Source organism: Microtus ochrogaster, chromosome 16, assembly GCF_000317375.1.
Source record: "Microtus ochrogaster isolate Prairie Vole_2 chromosome 16, MicOch1.0, whole genome shotgun sequence".
NCBI lineage: Eukaryota > Metazoa > Chordata > Mammalia > Rodentia > Cricetidae > Microtus > Microtus ochrogaster.
In genome coordinates, this window is record NC_022018.1 from 15,856,340 (window position 1) to 15,867,705 (window position 11,366).

General features: G+C 41.4%; 1 pseudogene; it reads left to right on the forward strand.

The window, feature by feature from the left end:
• The first annotated feature begins 224 nt into the window (after positions 1-224).
• LOC101989675 lies at positions 225-645 on the forward strand (annotated as a pseudogene).
• The last annotated feature ends 10,721 nt before the right edge of the window (positions 646-11,366 follow it).

Genomic DNA, 11,366 nt, shown 5'->3' on the forward strand with positions numbered 1-11,366 from the left:
GTTAATTCTAGCGCAACAGTCAAATATGCCTTCACTTGGTGCCCAACATGGGGCTCCTAGAGCCCTTTTACAGCTCTGGTCAGTTGGATCCATGCCCGCATTCATATGGGCCTAGATACCCACATTTTTGCACGCACCCACACTGCGCTCTGCCTGTAGAACCCAAAGGCCGTCGCCTGCCTGCCCACTTCTGTGTCTCTCCAGATTCTTTCCAGGTATTCAAGATGTCGAAGCAAGGATATGGTGGGTCCTCCAGAGCGAAATTCCGAATATCCCTGGGTCATCCGGTAGGAGCTGTGATCAACTGTGCTGACAATACAGGAGCCACAAATTTGTATATCACCTCTGTGAAGGGAATCAAGGGACGACTGAACAGACTTCCTGCTGCTGGTGTGGGCGACTTGGTGATGGCTCTGTTAAGAAAGGCAAACCAGAGCTGAGAAAAAGGTCCATCCAGCTGTTGTAATTCGACAATGAAAGTCATATTGAAGAAAAGATGGGGTGTTTCTCTATTTTAAAGACAATGCAGGGGTCATAGTAAACAATAAAGGTGAGATGAAAGGTTCTGCTATCATGGGTCTAGTTGCAAAGGAGTGTGTGGACTTGTGACCCAGAATTGCATCGAATGCAGGCAGCATTCTGTGACTCTCTGGTGCATTTGTAAGATAGATTCATTAAAAGGCTTTCTTGACACCTTCGAAAAAAAAAGGAGGGATAATTGGTGATGGGATAATAGATTAGTATTTGTGAGTTATTGTTTTTAGAAAATTATATTGGTATCAATTCTTGTATATTGATACAAAGTTAAATTATATTGAATACTGTATGCAAGTATGCTTCTACCTCTGTTTAAAACATTTTTTATGTATTGATATATATTGAATCGATATATATATATTTACCATATTGCTGTGTACATTTCTACCTCTGATTAAGATACTTATATATTGTTTATGTAATGATATACATTGTTTACATTTGGAGGCCATCGTCCTCATTTATTGCACAGTTTTTATTCTCTTAGTCTTCAAGTTAGATAGGTATTGAGAATTATAGATCAATAGTCATCTATGTTTGTCATATTTATATTTAGGCTAATCAGGTTCTTTAGATACATAGAGATTATATTTAGTATAGATAGTATAATCTTCAACCTCTTCAAAGAGCTGTAGAAAATGGCCTCTAATCTAACCTAGAGTTCCATGGTAGTGAGACACAATCACTCCTGGCAACACCGCTCTACTCCCTAGAGAATGTTGAGCACCAAAGACACTTCACTTGAAGCTTGTCTCCTTCTTGGCAGAACCGGCCTTTGGGCAAAGAAAAGCCCATACCTCAACCACTGACAGAGATAGAGAGTATCTGTAAATAGATGAAGACAGGATTGTCATATCCTGCCATGACAGGGTAAGATCGTTCTGAAAAGTTTCTTGCCTTTGAAAATGGTATGTCAGTTACATTAGGATTTAGCCAAAGTTGGTTGCCTCAACATTGCAAATGAGACTTTGGATGATTGCCCATGTAGTCAGTTGTCTCTGTCATTTGTTACACATTTTGGAAGTTTCTCATTTGTACTTCCTGTTGCTCAAGTAATATTACTTCCCTTCTCAGATCTTTGATGGAGTTGAAGATTAGATAATTGTAGTTACCCTCCTATGATTTAACTAAACTTAATTTCAATACATTATTTAGATTCCTTGAAATAGAATGCTTAATAAAACTTTTGTTATTTGTTTCTTGCTTAATATTGTTTGTTGCTTGTAATTTTATATTTGGTATCTATTCCTATTGTATATAGTTGTATTGGGTTTGATTTGATCTTGTTTAGACAAAAGGGGGAGATGATGGGGAAGCTCAGCCAATCACATTTGGCTAGGGTGTGGGATCAGGGAAGAAAACCTGAGAATCCAGGTGCACTTGTTCTCTTTACATGGTATTTTGGACATTGTAACTTTTACCCCGGTTGTGTGAGTTTTCCCCGTTTCCAATTATTAAATTATATTTGGTGTTTTTGAGTTGGTCTGGTTAATTCTAGCGCACCAGTCAAATACTCCTTCAACTCCCAATCTCTCCTTCCTGCTGCTCTTCTGAAGAGATAGCAGACCTTTTCCCCCTCCTTCCTTTCCTTCTACCTTTCTCTCAATACACTCAAACTCTGTCTGTATGGCATATTTGTCACCCACACCTGTCACAAAGGAGTCTCTCGCATAGTCCTCACCTGCCATGGGACCTGCTAGGGTCCCACTCATGCCGTAAATCATAACAAATGTCTTTTTTTAAGATTTATTTATTTATTTCTTATGTATACAACATTCCGCCTCCATGTATGCCTGCATGCCAGAAGAGGGCACCAGATCCCATTACAGATGGTGGTGAGCCACCATGTGGTTGCTGGGAATTGAACTCAGGACCTCTGGAAGAGCAGCCAGTGCTTTTAACCACTGAGCCATCTCTCCAGCCCCAAATGTCTTTTTTAAAATAAAAAAAATAATCAAATAATCAAATATGTGCCTAAAAATTTCTGATAGCCAGGTGGTATTACAGGACATCTGCCTGTAATACCAGAGCAAGGAAAACAGTGTGACAGTGGACAAGATTTAATGGATGTGGTGGTTATGGGGATCAGGGCAGCCTGGCCTCACGTATGGGGCCCTGTTCACACAGCTGCCATGGCAGACTTGATACAGAGCAGCCAAGAAAGTAGGCCTGAGTTTCCATTTACTTGCAGGTAGCACCCAGTTCCAGAGAAAGTCATAAGCTGATACCACCAGGAATGGGCCACTATCTAAGGGGAAGTACCTGACATTCCAAATATCCCAACCATTAGATAAGAGTACTTAAGATCACCAGATGTCCCTGAACTCGGCACATACCTATTTCCTTTCACCAAGACACCCCTAGATAAATGTCAGCCAATTAGAGTTTTGAACCCTGAAAATCCCCTCAGCCCAACGTCTACTATAATAAAAACTCTACTCCACCAGGGTTGGGCATTCTCCATTTGTACTGCTGCATCAGACATTCAGAGGGTCCAAGCCTGAGCTTGAATAAGGGTTCTTTGCTTTGCATAGGGATACGGCCTCCTTGGTGGTCTTTGAGGAACTCACAATCTGGGCATCATAGTGTTGACCTGCATTTACTTAATAATTAGTGTTGCTGAGCACTTTACAGGATTATTGACCCTCTGTAGTATTGTGCCTGTGCCACATGGAACCCACAAAGACCACTACAGAGCTGGCATCTGATGCATACACATTGGGGTTTATTGATTACAAGTTAGCTAACTCTGACCACAATCTGACAATCAACACAAGCAGCCCCAAGTCTTCAGGGTAGGGGGATTTTAGAGGGAAAACTGTAGGCAGGGTGGTAACAAGGCAGGGTGACACAAGCCTTGGCATTTTGGGATTGGGTAAAAGTGTACAACTTTTTAATTTGTTGGTTGGGGTAATGGGAAATTCGAAACAATGACTGTCAGCAGAGAAGAATTTCAAAACAGTGGTTACTCAGACACCTACAAGGATGAAGCAAGCAAATATTGTTTGGACACCCTGATGGGTCACTTTGACTCAAAGCTAGCACAGTTTCTTGGGAATGTTTATGACTTTGTCTGGGCTGCACTCACACTCCCCCTTTAGTAGGAGGCTGCTTGTTTGTTCCTGGCTGCTCAGCCCCGAAATAATCACATAAAAACCATATTATTTGCAGTACTGTTTGGCCAATAGCTAAGTGTATTTATGGCTAACTCCTATCTTAAATAAACCCATCTCCATTCATCTGTGTATCACCAAGAGGCTGTGGCTTACTGGGTAAAGTTCCAGCATCTGTCTCTGGTGGGGCTACATGGCTTCTTGCTGACCCCATCCTCTTTCTCCCAGCATTCAGCCTAGCTTTCCTGGCCTAGTTCGCATGCTGCGTTCCTGCCGCCCCAGCTCCCAGCCACCTGGCTACCTTGGGCACCACTCTGTTGTAGGAGCTGCGGTGGGCTGCATTCCTGCCCAGCTCTGCACAGCTAGCTTTACCCGAAATAATTACATGGAAACTGTATTTTTTTGAACTCTGCCTGGCCCATTAGTTCTAGCCTCTCATCATTGGCTAACTCTCACATCTTGATTAACCCATTTTTAATAATCTGTGTAGCCCCACCAGGTCTGGCTTACCAGGAAAGATCTTAACCTGCATTTGTGTTGGGTGGGAGAATCATGGCAACTGACTGACTCGGCTTCTTTCTCCCAGCATTCTGTCTGTCTACTACGCCTACCTAATTTTCTGTCCTATTAAAGGGCCAAGGCAGTTTCTATATTAACCAATGAAATCAATAAGAAACAGAAGTCTCTCCCACATCAGTTCTGTTCTTCCCTGCCATAGGCTTAAAGCAGTTTTTTTTTATCAATCAGTGGTAATCACAGCATACAGAGGGAAATCCCACATCACCTCCCCTTTTCTGTTTAAATAGAAAGGAAGGTTTTAACTTTAACACAGAAAAATTACATACAACAAAACAGGTATCAAGCAAGAGTTACAATTTCAATATTTATAACTACTTTATCTTTTATTATAACTAAAGAAAACTATAACTATCTATTCTTTAACTCCATCAAAGACTCCAGAAGGACATAATATTACCTAAGTAAACAGGGCGTACATTGTAAGTAACTTCCAAAACTCTAGAATTGACAGAGACCAAAGTTCTTCTGTACTGTTGAGGGCATCCATCTCCAACCTACAGGCTAATAATATCCAATAGACTTTTCCATGAAACAGGAAATTTCAAAAATAGTTCTGCCTATATTGACAGTTTGTCAGTCACTTTCTTCAATCTCCTGCAGAATGTCTAGCAGACTCTTTCATCAAATAAGAACCCCAAAGAATTGTCTCACCTTTAGGCAAATCAGTAGTCATTTCTCTGTGGGCTCTGCATGTCCAGTTCATACAGCATAGCATCAAGAAGTCCAGGCAAGAGAAGTTTCTTGCCTAAATGGCTAGCAAACTTCATAAGAAGCATCTTCAATGCCCATCATCCTCTTGAAGTAGATTGGTGCTGCCAGGAGCAGATGTGTCTCACTGTCATGAAAAGTCCTAAGTTCTTAAAACATTTTAAATGCCATATTCTGTAGTCTTTGAAAAGTTTAAAGAATGCCTATCCATCTGAAATACATCTTTGTACATCTAGAAAATCTAACTAACATGACTACAAGCTTGACTATTATAAATGATTACCTATTAATCTATATTTCTTAATTGTACATTACATTTTTAAATGAGCTGCACAAACACAATACCTTTATCAAGAGCAAAAATATACATATAACAAAATTGACCTTAACTTTGTATCAGTAAAGCAAGATCTATACCAATGCAATGTACTCATCTCTATAGTTTATCTCCCTTTAAATGAAACAAACATTTATAAACAATATTTGGGAATATGGGTATAGCTCTCTCCAAACTGCTTCTTGCTTTTAGTTATGCAAAGTATTTTGGGGGATGTTCATGGTGACCTTTCAGGGGGGTCTTGGTTCATCAAACCACATTATTCTGGAAGGAATCCACAAGTTCTCATCCTCTGTGGAAACAAAAGAAAAACCTCTTTCCAAAGCAATGTATCCTTAGACCCAAATTTTGAAGTCAAGACACCTTTAAGATATATACATTGGTTTAGCTTAGCAGCCTGTACAATGAAATGTCTCTAAATACTTAGCTCATTCACAGTCAAAAATTTCAAAAAAACACTATATATATATGTATGTATATATATACATATATATATTCCAGACTCTCTGTATATTTTCCATCTTTACATAGCTTATTTTACTTTACTCCTTTAATCTATGGCTGTATGTACTCTGTATCTTTAAAGACTTTTCCTTTTTTAAAAAGCCATTTACTTCTTATTATAACTGTCTATATTCTTTTTCTTTTCTCTCCCAAGGCTACGTACATTTATTCAACACTACGACCCATTTATAGGTCTTTTCCATCTGAATTTGTCTTTATTGGATATCTGTAATCCTTTTCTCACCAGGACTGCTTCTTAAAATGTTAAGCACTTCTTAAAAACCCAAGCAGCAGCATTACTAAGTCAAATACGGCCCTGCCTGTTTGCTCCACCCAGTCTGACATGATGGACATCCATTCACTGCCTCTGAGACTGCCAGGTTGGAGCCATGCTCATCACCTCAACTCTGATAACCAATTGCCCCATGCTGCCACCAAGTAACTTGCAGAATGTTGCCCATTGTTGGGAGCTTTGCACCCCCCCCCCGATCCTGAATTTCTGGTATACAACTTGTAATGCTTGCAGCTGCTCTGAGCATGAGACCCTCAGGAGTTCCTGATGGCAGGGGAGTGGTTTCTGGTGGGTTTGGCTGGGGTGTGGCTATCAGTTAAGAATCTTTATATAAGCAGCTCTGGGGACACAATAATGGGGACATTCCTGTTTCAAGGATGACCCAGATCTCTGTCTGTGTGTCTCTGTGCGTTTCAATCTCCTGCCCCTTGCACGGTTCATGAACTGTATGGTAGCACATACAGAGCAGATGGATATGGTGAGCTATGGCCCATAAACCCCATTTAAATGCTTGGCCTCCTGAAAGAGCCAGAGTTCGTGCTGACAGTGTGGCCCAGAAAGCTGCAGTTTCAAAACTACATGGCTTTTTTTCTGATACTGCTGAATCAGGAAAACCTCACTTAAAGGAGCTAGGGCTTTAAGCCATGCTCATCTCTGCTCTTTTGTGTCTAGAATTCCTTTCCAAGCGTCTCAGGTTTCATGAGGATACAGTCGAGCATGTTGTCATGCCAATTTGTTGTAGGAGGTTTCGGTCCTGCCCCACGGTGGGCACCAGATGAAGTCAGATGCTAAAAAGAAATCCCACACTAGCTCAGAATTGAGTACAATAAATGATTATTTACTTAGGGGTAGACTCACAGATCACAGTCCTCTGCTCGGACAGGAAAACAGCAACCCAATCGAGTGGCTGGAAGAGAGAGTGAGCATGCACTTTACATTACATTTATAGTATAAGAGGCCACACCCAAGTGGGCGGGCAACTTAAAAGCTACTGGTTGAAGGATTTTCTACAGCACCCCCACCCCTTAGTTAGGTCCTGTCTAAAATGGAGTTCTTTCTCAAAATGGAGTTTGCTTTGCTCCTTCAGTAGAAATGCCTATCAAAGTCTTTTCCATTTTAAAAACTGATTTTTTTTCATTGTTGGATTTAGGGAAATGTGATATTGTTGCCCTGGAAGTGGGTGCCAAGAACAGATCCTAGATCTCTCTGCAAAACCTAAAACTAGTATTTTAAAAGGTATGATGTATATGATTTTTTTTTTGCCTGCCTCAGTTTTTTCCTTAATGCTTTGTTTCACCTCCTGTATCTATGGAAACCTGCTTTGGCAAGGTAGGGGCATTCAGATCCCAAAGAGATTGTGTGGAGTTGTGGGGAGGGACATGGACAAGATCTGAGGGTGAACTAGGTTAGCTGCTGGTGAGCTTAACTAAAACAAAACTACACTTTTTATTGTACATAGGATTAAATGGGAAGAAAGTGGCGTATAAACTGGGGTGTGGCTTGAGATCAGGGGTTGAGGAAGAGAGCCTTGATCTTGACAAGAGGCACCAGTCACATGTTAATAAAAGGGCCACAAGTTCCTCTTGCCAGAGAGAAGAATGACCCTTTATCAAGAAGAAAATTTCCTCAGGCTCCCAAGGGAATAAAGACCCTTATTCAAATGCCTGACCTCAAGAAAAGGACTTCTGGGGAACAGATGCTATACTACACTTTCTTAGTCTTACTGTTCTCCTCATGAGGCTCCCAAAAGGGAAGATCCTAATGTATTACCCATTTCCCATCAAACTGTGTGATTCTGATTTCTCTGTATTTATTAACGGATCTCTTGCCCTAATGACCTCAGGCTTGGGATCTGAACTGTAGGCATTTCATCTTTGGGATCAGGTGTGTCTAATAAATCTCTTACTTTCCTATTCTTGGTATAACTTAAAGGACACAATGGAATTCCTGGTACCATGGTGTCAGAATTTTTTCCAAAGAATTATTTTGTTTAGAGAGGTTACAATTGTACACATTTTTATACTTTACCAAAGCCTATACAAAATTTCTGAAGGAACAAGCATTAATAGTGAGAATCATTAAAAACAAGTAAAAAGGTGCTGGAGAAGTGTGGTCTGCGATGCTCAAATGCTAGAAGTTTGTCGAGCCTACAAAAAATGTTTACAAAAGAAATAAATTTTAGACATATTAAAAGCTTATGGTTATGATAGTATACTGTTAGAATAGAAGATGATGGAGAAGAGGGAAGAAAAGAAAGGGAAATTATTAGACCCTTTAATGTTTTACCTGAAGCAAATCTTAAGGCACTTGTTCTCTTTAGCATCATAGCATTACCTTAACATCCAGGAGACACTGCTGCAGTCAGTGATAAACCTGCTATGTCAAAATCTGTTTTGTAGCTGGGCAGTGGTGGCTCACATCTTTAAGACCAGCAATTGGGAGGCAGAGGCATAAGGATCTCTGTGAGTTCGAGGCCAGCCTGGTCTATAGAGTGAGTTCCAGGACAGGCTCCAATACTACACAGAGAAACCCTGTCTTGAAAATCTGTTTTAGCATCATGGTATTACCTTAATATCCAGGAGACACTGCTGCAGTCAGTGATAAACCTGTTATGTTAAAGTCTATTTTGTGAGTTTTTTTGGAGTTTGGGGCTATGAATGTCCCCAAATTCATTATTGTTTCTTACCACCGGAGCTCTTGGCAGTCTTTGTACCTCTGGCTCTATCTTTACTGATGGTCTCTGTAATAACAGCTGAGTGGTTAATCTGGAAATTTAAGCATGACATTGGAGATATAGAGAAGTTGGTAAAGCAGACAGGAGAAAGAGGAAGAGGGGGAGTATATGAAGTTTTGGCACAGGAGAGTTAACTACAGTGATGAGACTTTTATTTTTCTGGAACTGGAGAAAGAGTGGCTGATTTTGGTGTCCTCTGGAACTTAAGGGAACAGGGCCCTGTTTGGGTTACCATATATGAAGGGATATCCTGAGCTGGAAGAGTAAAGGTTTAAGGTGAGACAGGTGGATCCAATGAGAGAGTCACTCAAGTTTGGCAATTGAGGGAGGTACAAGAATTACCTTAAAGATTACTTTAAAAATTACTGCCATTTAGGGGAAAGGAGTGAGGGGTGTTGGTCTGGGGAAGATAATAGCACCTGATCTCCTATTTTAATAGGTTGGTACATGGTTAAAGTAATGAGCAGTGGGTAAAATCCCATAATGAGTGAAGATTGGATAACAGCGGAGTAAGCATGTGATCAGGAAGGGGAGAGGTTTTAGGTGAGTGGCTGGGGGTTAAAACTGGCGGCCCATACATAAGTTCAAAGAGCAAGATGGAAAGGGGGCTTTGGGGGAGAGCCCTAAGCCTAAGAAGGGCCAGAGGCAAAAGTTTTACCCAGTCAAGGTGAAGCTCCTATAACATCTTAACAAGAACATTTTTAAAGGAATGGTTAGTTTGTTTTACCTTCCTTTAAGACTGAGGATGGTATGGGTATAAAAATGCCAGGGAATGTTAAGAGCCTTAGATAAAGTTGGAGAGATCTGGGAGGTAAACTCTGGGCAATTATCTGACTGAAGAGAGGTTAAGATTCCAAACTTGGGGATCAATTTCTCAGAGAAGAACATCAGGAACTGTCTGGGCTCTTTTTTAGGGTGGAAAACACTTCAGTCCACCTAGACATGGTGTCTACCACACCAGGAGATATTTAACTCATCTGACTGTGGGCATATGAGTAAAATCTAGCTGCCAGTCAGTTCCTGGAAGGGAACCCCTGGTCTGTTGAGTGGGAAAAGGGAAAGCTATGATTTGGTCTTGAGATCTGACTTTTGACAGATTTTACAAAAGGCAGTGATAGCTTTTAAGAACTCTAAGTCTACGGGAGTGGATTGGAGGTGAGTCTTGACAAAATGAAACAGAGCTTTGCTATTAGGATGAAAGAGCTAATGTAGGTAGGATAGAATTTGCTGGATGCCAGGGGGTGTCTGTGAGAATGTGGTTGTACTGTATGAACCCCCTGAGGTGATTGAGGTAGGTTTGGGCTCTGGAATGCTGCTGTTCTAGCTGCTTGGTCAGCTTCATTATTTCCCTTGGAAATAATTTAACTGTTAGTGTGATGAGACCGACAGTGAATCATTCCTATAGCTTTGGGGAGATGGGAGGATTTTAGCAAGTCCATGATGTTAACTGATGTTGTAATTGGAGTGGCGGGGCTGCGTCCCCAGCATCCTGGCCACCTGCTAGCTTATGCCTCGAAATAATTACACAGACACTGTATTCTTTTAAACACTGCTTGGCCCATTAACTCTAGCCCTTACAGGCTAATTCTCATATCCCGATCAACCCATCTCTAATAATCTGTGTAGCATCAGTCTTACTGGGAAAGATTCTAGCCTACGTCCATCCTGGGTCGGAGCTTCATCGATCCTGTCTGCCTCAGGGAGCAGAGCTATCGCATCTGCCTGGGACAGGGGAGCATGGCGTCTCTGAGCTCACTTCCTCTTCCTCCCAGCATTCTGTTCTGTTTACTCCACCCACCTATGTTCTAACCTATCAGGGCAAGCAGTTTCTTTATTTAATTAACCAATGGCCTTCCTCTATCAAACTGAGTTAGTTATGGATCCTCCTTTCATCGTAAGAAGCCCACGCTCCTTCCAGATAGCTGCATGGAACAGGAGGATACGAAAGGCATATTTGGAGTCTGTGTCCCTGTGCTAACTGGAAGGCACAGGTAAGGGCTATTAATTCAGCATGCTGATTAGTGTTATGGGTAGGGAGTGCCTGTGCCTCCACCACCTCAGTGTCTGACACTGTAGCATATGGGTTACCTCACATAAAAAGGAGCTGTCATCTTATAGCTGTCCCAGATATAAGTGGCCTGGGACAGTTTGCCCTCGTGTATATGTGAGGGGGCAGTAGATCCTCTAAGGTCTCTGTGCAGGAATGAGATGGGGAATAATTAATGTTAGGTTGAGGTAGGAGATTTGAGATATTAAGGGGTAGGCAGCATTGGAAAGTGAGTGTGATATCTTCTACTAGTGACACCTGGAGGGAAAGGACTCGGGAATGGGGTAAGGTTTGTAAACCTTTATAAGTTAAGAGATGGGACATCCTAGAGAAGCTAAATAAGAAGGTGATGTCCAAGAGAAAGGAGATGGACCATCCTGACACTATTATGTTTACCTGTTACAGATGGAGATTGTGGTCAGGTCAAAGGAGCCTGGGCAGCCTCACTTGTTCATGGCCAAATACAGAAGGTCAACTTGTGAATTTTCTGGGTTTGATGTCTCTGTGTCACAATG